The sequence below is a fragment of the Coenobita brevimanus genome, chromosome 23 (assembly GCF_032717465.1).
Source record: "Coenobita brevimanus isolate Jiangsu-jjx chromosome 23, ASM3271746v2, whole genome shotgun sequence".
NCBI lineage: Eukaryota > Metazoa > Arthropoda > Malacostraca > Decapoda > Coenobitidae > Coenobita > Coenobita brevimanus.
In genome coordinates this window covers 23,958,612-23,971,580 of record NC_136976.1, presented here as the reverse complement: position 1 = coordinate 23,971,580, position 12,969 = coordinate 23,958,612, and positions in this window count along the sequence as shown.

Sequence of the window (12,969 nt, the reverse complement as noted above, 5' to 3'; positions counted from 1 at the left end):
GAGTGACTGATGCTCCTGGGGAAGGTGCTCAAGAGGAGTCTGTGGAGGGAAGTGTTGGTGCGGTGCGAGGTGCGGTGGGGAGTGCGGCGCTGTAAGTGTTGCCGCACCTCGGAACTCCTGTTATAAGGTCATCAGGCCTGTTGTCTACTGTTGTTAAGGTGACTACCCATATTTTTGTTATTGTAGCTATAGCTTTAGTACAATGTCTGAAAAATATGACCTTTATTATGTGTCTAAGGGCCAAAAAATGTCCAGGTATGAGGGGGTACTGCCCATATGTAATTATTCCCATAAGATTATGTATTCCCAATACGCGAATTCCCAGTGCGCGAGGTCGTGGACTGCCCAATCTCTCGCGCACTGTGCGAGCCTACTGTAGTTCCTACTATAGTCACGGCCACGACTCTGAGGTTGTCATTATCGTACCCTGGCAACCTACCAGTCAAAAGTGCGTCCGATTTCGTATCATATTATGCACGAGTCATATTGTTATACAGGAATAGATCATACACGAATATTATTATACACGAACATATTACACACGACTCAAATGCGTATCGTATTATACACGAAATCGGACGCACTGTTGAGTGGTAGGTTACCAGGGGACGATAATAACAACCTCACAGTCGCGCGCCGCGACCATAGTTTCAGACGATTTTATACCCCTCAGAGGAGACCTATTGTACTGAAGAAGGATGTGAAGGCCGTTTCTACCATGCTTTGCTAGTAAAGCCTCTCTTAAGCCAATTGTAATAAACCAGTAGAAGCAAGAACGTAATATGAAAGTCGTTGCGTAGTGAAAGTGCCAAGGGAGACTTTTCACGGTGCAGAGATTAAGAATGTCACTACGATAACGAATTATATATATCTCTTACCGCTACCGCCAAAAGATTATATTTAGCCTTGCGGTGACTTTTCAGACTGAAGGAAGCAGACAGATCCTTCTTTAACACCTTCACTATTAGAGATATGTCCTAAAGTTAAATCAGTCGTCTGTTGGCACGAGGAAAAAGACAGAACGATACATAATGAAGGGAGTAAATATGTTTTCCGTCCTAGCAAGCCTGATGTTGTTGCGATACGAAGGGAAGGAAGAACGAGCGTAAAATTCTGGTCACCATTGTGTGTGTTTGGCCACATTAGGACGGCTGCCAGTGTGTGTGTGTGTGTGTGTGTGTGTGTGTGTGTGTGTGTGTGTGTGTGTGTGTGTGTGAGAGAGAGAGAGAGAGAGAGAGAGAGAGAGAGAAAATAGATCAAGGTAAAAAAAGAGGGGGGGGCAGGGAAGATCGTAAAATGTGACCCCCTGCTTAGCTGTTATTATTGTTATTACTAATACTGTATTATTATTATTATTATTATTATTATTATTATTTGGAGAAAGCATATGACAGGGTGGATAGACAAGGATTGTGGAAAGTATTAAAAATATATGGAGTAGATGGGAAGTTGTTGAATGCTGTGAAGAGTATGTATGATGGTGCTAAGGCTGCAGTGCGTGTAGATGGTGAAATGAGTGAATTTTTCTGTTTGAAGGTTGGTTTGAAACAGGGATGTGTCATGTCTCCATGGTTGTTCAATCTGTACATGGATAGGGTAATAAAAGAGGTACAAGGTAGGGTAGTGGATGTTGGAGTGGCCCTGGTGAGAGAAGACAGTGTTTGGAAACTCCCTGCACTGTTGTTTGCAGATGATACTGTGTTGTTGAGTGAAGACGAAGGGGAGCTGCAAGGCTTGGTGGATGAGTTTGGGAGAGCGTGTAAGAAACGGAATCTAAAGGTGAATGTAGGGAAGAGTAAAGTGATGGTCTTTGAGAGAGGTGAAGTCAGTGAATGTACATCGAGGTTGGATGGTGAGGAATTGGAAAATGTGAGTACGTTTAAGTACTTGGGTAGTGTGATGAGTAAGGATGGAGGTTTGGAGGGTGAAGTGCTTGAAAGGGTACAGCAGGGAAGAAGGGTTGTTGGTTCTTTGAAAGCAGTGATAAGAAACAGGGAAGTGAGCATGGAGGTGAAAAAGTTACTACATGACAGTATTGTGATACCAACTCTAACGTATGGAAGTGAAGCTTGGACGTTGTTGGAAGGACACAAGTCAAGAGTGAGAGCAGTGGAAATGAGTTATTTAAGAGGAGCCTGTGGAGTCACATGGAGAGACAGGCTGACGAATGAGGTTATAAAGGAGCGTTGTGGTGTGGATGTGGATGTGATAGGAAGCGTTATGAGGAACACACTGAGGTGGTTTGGCCATGTTGAGAGGATGGAGGGTGAGAGGCTGACGAAGAGAGTGTATGTGAGTGAGGTGGAGGGGGGAAGAGGGAGGGGGAGGCCGAGGATGAGATGGAGGGATGGGGTGGAGAGGTATATGAGAGAGGGGGGTGTGAGTTGGGAGCAGGGCAGTGAAATGGCGGGGGACAGGGCGACTTGGAGGCGATTTGTTTGTGGCCACCCCGAATGGGATTGAGGCATCTGGCAATAGATAGATAGACAGATTATTATTATTATTATTATTATTATTATTATTATTAAAGGTATCCAACTCTGGGCAGAGACTAAGCATTCCGTTTCCTTAGGACCAGCAGCTTTCACTAGTGTAACATAATTATAACATACACCTGTACATGTCACTGTATGGCTACTGTTACCGCACTGCCCTACTGCACCATGACATTTCCGAGTCTTGTTATGCTGCTGCCTGTGGTGATGTTATGAGTCAGTTGGTGTTATTCTTTACACTAGGTGGGAAACAAGGTACTGGTGGTGGTGGTGATGGTGATAATAACGATGACGACGTTGGAAAAGATATATGGTTGTGAAATATGTAAATCGATCCCTGCACTCTCATCATGACTGAATTATATCTTCATTTCTTCAGTTTCCACAACATACTGTAAGTGCCCCCGCGCCTCTGCTCTCCCAGTTGCACAGGGACATGTTAAAGCTGATTAACCACAGCCTCACTGACATTTGCCTCATTCCCTATGTTTCATCAGCACCTGTGTGTATGGTTGTCTCACAGTCTGGAGTTACTTATTTTTTGCCCTCTCATGATCGGCACATCTCTAGTTCCGATATTTTATTCCAGCTAACGTCAGACGATTCCGTTAAGCTGCATGTGAATCATGGGATCTTGAGTGTTGGCAGTAATATTCATCCTGTCATGGTCGTCACAACTCTTACTTTTATAATACAATTAAAGCCCAATAATTTTGTGCAGTTGTGATTAAATCACTTAAGCCAGAGTTCAAATATCTCCAGTCGCAGAAACTAATATTTTATTACAGTGAACACCAAACGACTTTATTTAGTTGGAGGTGGGTCATGGAAGCATAAATGTCCGTTCTGTCACTATTAATTCTCTCATGGTCGTAAAAGTTCAATCAGTACCATTCTATTCGAGCAAACACCAGACTGTATTATTCAGAACAGTGAGTCACACTACCCCGAGAGTTAAAGCACACTACAGCAAGCATTCCAAGGTACCAGGGACAGGGGCTCCAGTTCATTAAATTTCAATCCCACGTACCCACCGTACTGTCTTAGTAACCCAGCTTTCCACCTGATTTATTGAACCCACTTTCCGTCTGATTAACTGAACTCCACACGCTCTCAGACCAAGTGTGCGTGTGTACGTGCACATGTACGTGTTTGAAAATGTATGGTCAGATTTTTTGCTTGTATTCGTGTGTGTGTGTGTGTGTGTGTGTGTGTGTGTGTGTGTGTGTGTGTGTGTGTGTGTGTGTGTGTGTGCACGCGCGTGCGTGCGCGGGCGGTAAAAAAACTTCATTGTGCATCACAGCACGTGTCACTTTGGTGACTGTAAGTATGCCCTACTTTATGCTGATGTGTCTCATGAATAAGCCTCTTAGGTAGGTTTGATAAAACTGTCCCTTAAGACTTTTCAGCACGATGACGTCTTTCATTATATTCTTGCTATCTTCAGAAAAATCTATTCACCTCAAGGGAGACTTCAAACTGTAGGACTTGGAAATAACATTCAGCAACACCTCAACTACCTTATGGTGATCACCCGACTTGATGATCGTCCGGTAGCAGCAAAATCAATAAACAGGATGCACTCAAGCGGAAAACATTTAATGTCGCTTATATTGACTTAAGATTTTGCGTAGAACTGCGTGTTCGACATTGTTTGACGAAAAAACTACACGATTCTTTTTGTCACTCCATAATATAGTATCTCGTTGATTTGATAAGACCAGAACCACCAGTCAAATGAACTAATGATGTGGGGCGTATTACCCATCCTGTGGTCAGGACGCTACAGTGGTATTCAGCTCCAGCTAACGCCAGGTGATTTTGTTTGACTGAAATTAAGCCACTGAAACCTCAAAGTGTTAATAAAGTCCACCAAACAATAATACTATTCCAACTAACAAAAAACTATTATATTTGGTTGAGAGCTAATTGTAGGAGACTGAAAAGGTTAATACTTTCACCATTGACCCATTTCATGATCGGGACAACTCTAGAATTCTCTTCCAGCTAAATCCCACTATATGATTTTATTCAGCTGAGAGGGAGTCATACGATCCTCAGCGTTTATTCTAGTCCCATTAATACTCTCTTGGTCTGGGACAACTTCAGTTAGGTTCATTCTATCCCAGCTAACCCCAGGACACTTTATTCACCGGAGAATACGCACTGGAGCCACAGAGTGTTTATTTTATACAACGGAAAGGAATTCTGTTCTGTATATTACACTTGTGAAACTCTACCTACCAGCTGCCTATACACTTACTCCTCCCCCCCCACCCTTCTTTCTTCCCGCTGTCCATACCCTTGTTTCTCCCTCTTACTTCACGCTGTCCATACACTTAGGCTATTTCTTCTTCTTTCTTTGCGTTGTCCATACACTCACTTCTCCCTCTTCCTTCCCGCTGCCCATACACTTATTTCTCCCTCTTCCTTCCCGCTGCCCATACACTTATTTCTCCCTCTTCCTTCCCGCTGCCCATACACTTATTTCTCCCTCTTCCTTCCCGCTGCCCATACACTTATTTCTCCCTCTTCCTTCCCGCTGCCCATACACTTATTTCTCCCTCTTCCTTCCCGCTGTCCATACACTTATTTCTCCCTCTTCCTTCCCGCTGTCCATACACTTATTTCTCCCTCTTTCTTCCCGCTGTCCATACACTTATTTCTCCCTCTTTCTTCCCTTTGTCCATACACTTATTTCTCCCTCTTTCTTCCCGCTGTCCATACACTTATTTCTCCCTCTTCTTCCCTTTGTCCATACACTTATTTCTCCCTCTTCCTTCTCGCTGTCCATACACTTATTTCTCCCTCTTCCTTCTCGCTGTCCATACACTTATTTCTCCCTCTTCCTTCCCGCTGTCCATACACTTATTTCTCCCTCTTCTTCCCTTTGTCCATACACTTATTTCTCCCTCTTCCTTCCCGCTGTCCATACACTTATTTCTCCCTCTTCCTTCCCGCTGCCCATGCAATTATTTCTCCCTCTTCCTTCCCCCCGTCTTTTTACTGAACTTCCACAACATAATTCCATCATTTCCTTCAGCCATTTTCTTGACATCTAGGCTGACATGTTTTCTTTTTCTCTCAGGCTTACCTGCTTCTTGGTAATTTATTTTTTCGCCATCTGGTCTGCTTTTTGCGTTTCTCTTGTTTGCTTCCCATCTGTTCTGTTTTGTTTGCTTTCCTTCATATTCTTTTATTAGTTTCCTCGTGCGTTTGTTTTTGCTTGCTTTCCTTCTTATATGTTGGCTTGTTTGCTTTTCCTCTTCTTTTTTTTTCTGTGTTGATTCCCTGCCTTTCTTATTTCTTTTGTTCATTATTTGCTTTCCCTGGTTTGCATTTTCTTGTATTTGTCTACTTTCCATCCTGCCTGTTTTTGTTGTTTTGTTTGCTTCGTTTCTTATCTTTTTTTCTGCATAATCCCCTTATGTATTATTTTTCCATTTTTTTTTACCTCGTGAATGTTTTATTTTTATTTTCCTATAGTCTGTTTTGCTGTGTTTGTTGGCTCCCTCAGGTCTCATTCGTTTAATTTCCCTCATGTCTGTTTATGTTTGCTTTCGCATTCCTCTATTTTCTTTACCTCCCCTTCTTCAACTTTTGTGCTACTTTTGTCTGTTTTCCTTTTACCTTTCCCCTTCTACCTGCCTTTCTCTCAGATCTAGTTACACCTTGGCACTGTACTCTGCAACAGTGTGTTTGTTAGTAATTGGAGGGAAAGGTTATAAACAGTCAGGCGAATGATGCAGATAAACAATAAAGGCAATTTAGACGGTCGTGGAAAGCATAAAAAAATTATTCCTGGGCTGTATGGCAGATATAGAGTGCAAATTTTAACACTCTCGCGCTCCAGTGATACACACAACTGAATTAAATTATTGCTGTGCCAACCACAAGAAAGCTAGCAGTGATTGTATCGACAGTGTCAGGCTCTAATACTAGCTGTGAGGTAAATAAAATCCACTGACATTAGCTGGATTATCATATGTGTTAGCCCAAACAAAAACTATGTCACCGGAGTACTGGACACTCCTGGGACACAGCTTTGCCGAATAATACTGTCTACGTTCGCTAGATTAAAATTACAGAGTTGTTCCGACCAAGAGAGGGATAACTAATATTGATGTAGACGCAGGATTTCTGATTGTATAGCTTTAATAACAACGTTGCCTTGAAAGTTATATAAACACATCACAAAACGCGCACACACAAAAAAAGGGAGCTAAGAGGAACAGACAGTTATTGATGGTACTAAAGCTGCCTTCCAAACCCAAGTACCCTCGCTCCTACTTAAGGGCTCTCTCCCCAGGGCGGGGGACGAGGAAGAGGAAGACTGATGAAGTTGAAACGGAAACCTGAGAAGAGAGAGACTGAAATGGACAGTTGCAAATGAGCAAGAGACGTGAATAGGTAGGGAGGGCTAAGGAAAGAATAATGATGAGCGCGGGGACGACGAGTGAATAAGAACGTAAGAGGAAATGAGGGAATGGGAACAAAGTTATTGACTCTTGTGACAATTTCTTTGTCTATCGTTCCTATTGTGGAACGATTTTATTCAACCTAAGGAACACCATAGTGAAAACTGTAACCACTTTAATCAGGGCGACTTTTTTATCTTGGTCTTGCTGACTTCAGAATGACTTCAAGTTTAGGTAAGTCTGGGTAGAGGTGGAAGGGTGAAGTAGCGAAAATGAAAGAAATAAGAATGGTAATCCTTTGAAGACGGCGAGGTCTGTTACATTTTATTCTTGCAGGTTTGAGAGCATTTCACCGACCTGATGAAAGGCCTGAAAATACTAAGCTTCTGCTTAGGTTGCTTGGGCAACTGGTGAAGAAGGAAACTGCAGAGGAAAGGCGAGCGTGGATACTTTTAAACCCATGATTCAAGTGACGCCTGTTAGTTTTTTTAAATGTTTCTTTCAAATTACTGGGTTGAACACTGGACGAAACTTAAACACACACACACACACACACACACACACACACACACACACACACACACACACACACACACACACACACACACACACACACACAGGTAATGCCTGAATGAAAAAATTAAATCTCTCGAAGCAAGTGACCTCTTTTACATTTTACTCTTGCTACCGTACTTTCAGAAGATTTATTCAACAGACGAAGAACCTACTAATACTGATGCGTACAGGGACTATGAATGAAGAAGTAGCTAATGTGTGTGTGTGTTATATTTTGATTATCTATTTGTTCACTTTCCGATTTATCAAGGTCTTAGTAGATTACAAAACAATAGCCTGTTAGTTTCTTTGCCACACATAAAGACGATATTCCAATGCTCCTTAATTATTGTCCTAGCTGTATGAAAACAGTCGTGATATTTCAATACTCATCTCTCATATAAATAAGATTTACTATACTGATGTGAGAATGAGCGAATACAAAACATGAAACAGAAAAAAAATAACTACGGTACTTAAGTTGGGATATCAAAGACATAAAGAAAAATAAAAACGTATGGAATATTCAATTGACAACTGCAGAAACTGTCAAAACAAAAATAAGACTATGAATACAGAATAAATATGGAGAGCCAGGTGAGAAATGCAAGTCAGAAATAAACACACTACCTTCAAGAACATACAAGGCTTAAAAAAAAAAAAAAAAAAAAAAAAAAAGTGCGACCTGTGGATGCAGAGCGTGGGGGGGGGGGAGGAAGAATAGGGTAAGAAATGGCGTATCAACAGTGAAAAAATGGTCAGAAATCTACAATCCAATTAAAGAACACTTAAAAGAACAACTTCGTAGCTCTGTTGATTCTCCAGGCTCATCTGAACGTGAACCCAGTGGACTGCAGACTGAAACCGCCCACTTCCTGCAGTCCATTATTCTTCTTTAGGAAGATAGAGGTTGATCTGAGGGATGTTTGCATAACCAGGCAGTGAAGCCGACCAGTTATATGGGTGCCATCACGTGAAGTTGTCCCTCTCCAGCACCACCGTAGCAATATATAGATTAAAGAAGGAAATCACTATCTCCCCCAGTACACACACACACACACACACACACACACACACACACACACAAACCACACAGAACGAAATTATCTGTAGTTACTATGATATAAAACAACAAATTACCGCACCGTACTGAATGAGTTTAGGACACGCAAAGCGTGTAAATATGCGTATCCAGTGTACCCGGTATAAAGAGGAAAAAAGAAAAAAGAAACCTGAAACGTAGACAGTAAAATCGGATAAAGAAAGAGGTTAAGTACAAGGCTGAGGTTAGCTTTTTGGGTTGTTTTTTAAGTAGTTGCAGAGATCTCGTAAAACCTCTCTCTTAGCGACTTACTCTGCACAGCATGTCATAGTATCCTTTGGTATAATATTAATAGCAAAAATGTCGATAAATTAATAGAGTTTAAACGATATCGCATACACGATATTGGTAAAATGTAACATGGAAGCCAAATCGCTGACGACGAGATGTTGCGAATACGAAGTTCTCAGTTACACCTAAGATACCGTTTTTTGAGCTTAACAGATCGCACATACGTAGGTTTAACGAAACATCTTATGCCACTTACAAAGCGGCTTTTTGAGGTGAATATAATCGCTCGTCGTAAGCTGGAATAAATAGCCAGGTTCTACATACTTGGCATAGGCTTCAACTGCTATATTTCTGAACATTTTATGGTGTCCCAGACTTTTCTTCGGCTGTGCAAAATCCCTTGAAGTTCTCGGCAACACAAAATGCAAAATATATCATGTGCAGCCAAAGATTTTAAGTACAGAGCGGCAATAAAAGAAATGGCGGTGTTGTAAGGTTGCAGCAGGTATGAGAAAAAGTCCTTGGTAAACTTTATCACTCTGACGATGCATTTTCTTTCAATTATTGCTCTTCTCAGACGATTTTATTCAACTTTTGATGGACTTTTCGAACTGGAGAGGTTAGATGTAGCCAAATGGTCATTATTTTCTCACCACAATAGGCCTATCCTGAGTTGAAAAGAAAGGCGCCGATGAAAGAGGTCGTCGTAGTGAGAAAGTTAAATTGGGCTATTGTGTGTGGGTCGAGGCTGCTAAAATCATCGCTTTATGACACCGGAGTTAGCAATAAACGAACTAACACTAGATTTTTATGGCCAGCAGTTTGAAATCTACCCGCTATCCGATTTCTCTTTCCAGTTTTGTGAGATATTCCTAAAAATTTGTCATTCATACTAGCGATCTTAAGAATTTATTGCACCTAGTAATTTTCTAACTCCTTTTGCGTACGCTTTATTGGAATGACTTCGGTTTGGAAAAAATATATATTATTCTTGATATATTTTTTATGCATTATCAAGCATAGAATCTAAGGATCGAACAAGAATCATTTATAATCAGTCTCTCGGATGATCATGTCTTTATAGTAGTTTACTATTAGCCATTCTTATCTCTTCTATTTTCGTTTTCTTTTACAGTAATATTCTAAACTTTTCATCATCCTTCCCAAATCTTGATATACCGTGTCGTTATTAGCCAGTACTTCCTTAAAATTGCATTTGTTTTTACCAGTGTGTGTGTGTGTGTGTGTGTGTGTGTGTGTGTGTGTGTGTGTGTGTGTTTTCCCTGGCAAAATGAAAGCGTCCTTAATGAGGAAGCCTAGCTAAATTTGTGAATCTGGTTTGGCCTTCTGGTATAGCTAGTTCTTGTGCAGAGAAGGGCTGCGTCTTACGCTCGACTGTACGAAGCCTAAAGCGGGTAGGATGGGGTTGGGTAGTGTGGAGTTGGGTAGGATGGGGTCGGGTTGGGTGGGGTGGACGTGTGATTTAAGTGCCGGGGGATCGTTACCCTTGAAGCACCTACCACTGATCCATCCCACCACCACCACCCACCTACCGAACCCTGACGGACAGCCTTGTAAATTATTACCGGTCTTATTCCCTAGGGTTCAATGTGTGAAGTATGGCTACCCGGACGCCTTATTTGTCACAGCAGTCTTCGTTTTGTTTCCTGCTTAGAAGACGGTAATGGACAAAGCGTTCTCGGTTTTCTTTTTGTGTAGGAAAAATGACAAGGGATCGAACTGGCTGGATAATATATATATGAAAGAGCACATAACAACTGCTTGACAACTTTCTCTCTCTCTCTCTCTCTCTCTCTCTCTCTCTCTCTCACTGCAATCATACAAAAATAACAAAAGCGATAGGAGCTTGAATAAATGGAGTTAGGAATGGTGACGGATGGTATATTTCAAACCTGATACTTGTTTTTTTTTTAATATTGGAACAGTGAATGGGATCTATGCAGACTGATTCAGAATTTTGTCAACGCTGATAAGAAGTGATGCCAAAGAAAAAAAAATATGGTTATTAATACAAACGATCAAAAAATGTAGTGTTGGTTGGTAAAGAATCGATTGGAAATTTAATAAATAATGTGTTAATGTGAGGCATGAATATTGAACTGTATTACGGAGTAGTTGAGGCATTGATAGTTCATTGCATGGTTTTGTGGTCAGCGAAATCATACCGTATGGTGCTGTGAAAGAGTGATAGTTACCTGCCCGGTATTGTTAGGCAGCGATTGGTAACTGCATGGTATTGTGAAACGGCGATATTTATTTGTATGGCACTGTGAGAGACAGCGATATCATATTGTGATGTAGCAATATTTAACAGAATATTACTGCGAGGTGGTGATAGGAGACAGTATTATAATGTAACTTTGCAAGGGTGAATGGTGTGCTGCGGTATTTTGGTGGCGATGAAGAAGGCCTCACACACAGTAATGGCCAAACTTGGACAGTATCGCAGGCCACCACATTCTACACACTCGGCCTGCCGGGGATCACGGAGTTGAAGGAGGGAGGTGGTAAGTGGCTAAGTTGGGTCAGGGGAGTGTGAGGTATATTATGATTCTGGTCAAATGTGTTACATGAATTAAGGGCTTAGAAGGTATCCTCTCCGAGTTCATTTTTTCAAGATTATTTTTAAAACGTGTAATCTCATGAGAAAGGCAAAACTCGAAGAATTGTGGATAAATGTCAGTAGCTCCGGTAACTTGTAACTTAAAGAACGTCATACTCTTTCCACTGTTTACAAAGGCCCAGCATTACATATTTCATTTAATGATGCAAACGAAATTATTCCAGTCTGAAGTTATTACCAGCATAGACTATAAATGGAGAAGATTGGGGGAGGCCTTTGTTCAGCAGTGGACTTGTAATGGCTGATGATGATGATGATGATGATATATATATATATATATATATATATACACTTCTCAAAATAGAATAGTACTCAGGATCATTTTCCTGAATATATTGAGTTTATAGCAAACATATGTTCAAAATCATGTTCTTATCATGAGAATCATTCACTAATGAGACTCTCAGTGGGATATGACCACCGATTTCCAAAAGATTGGATGAAAATTTTATCTTTGAAAAAGATGAGCACCAAAGTGATAATCACACAGTGAATCAGAAAACACATTTTATTGACTTAATGAGTTTAATTCGACTCCTTCGACTCCAAATGAACATTAATAATGGGTAGCTGCACCACTGTCTCACACTCTTGACAACGCCTACCATGGTCAGAATAGTGTTCCGTATCACATTATTGTCAATGTTCCTCCACTCGTCCTGGAGAGCAACAGTTAAGTCCTGGACATTGGAAACGGGGGGCTGACGGTTGCTAACTCTGTCGCCGAGTATATTCCAAATGTTTTCAATCGGATTTAAGTCCGCCGACAAAGCTGGCCACTCCATACGCTCGATATTGTGATCCTGAAGAAATGTGGGGATGAGTCTGTTGGTTGGGACGGGCGTTATCATCCATTAGGATAAAACCAGCACCGATACAATTTCCCACTGACAAGACATGAGGCTCCAGAATATTGTCCCAATAATTCTGGGCGTTCGTGTTACCCTGGACAATATGGAGGTCAGTACGATGCTTGGTGGAGACTCCGGCCCAGACCATTACTGATCCACGTCCACATCTGTCATGTTCCGCGACAAACTGAGGGTTGTAACACTGTCGTACACCTCTCTAGACCCGAGTACGACCATCTGGGTGATCAACACTGAAGCGGCTTTCATCTTTGAACAGTACATGTGCCCACTGGTTCACCGTCCAACGGAGGTGTTGTCTAGCCCACGCGAGACTGGCTCTGTGATGTGCAGCAGTCATTCGAGGCACAATGTTTGTCTCCTAGAGTGTAGGCCGACTTCTTGGAACCTGTTACGGACGGTCTGGTCACTCAGAGTCCTCCTAGTGGCAGCCCGAAACTCATTCTGGATCCGCCGAGCTGTCAAACTGGAGTCCCAACGTGCCAAAAGAGCCATATGACGGTCCTCTCTGTCATCAGTTATCCTTCCACGACTCTCCCACGTCTCTACGGTAACTCTGTGTATCCTGGTTGCGATGCCACACATTCCGGATACATCCCTGACTCACACCCATTAGGTGAGCAACTTGTCGCTGCGTCTGGCCATTCTCGAGCAT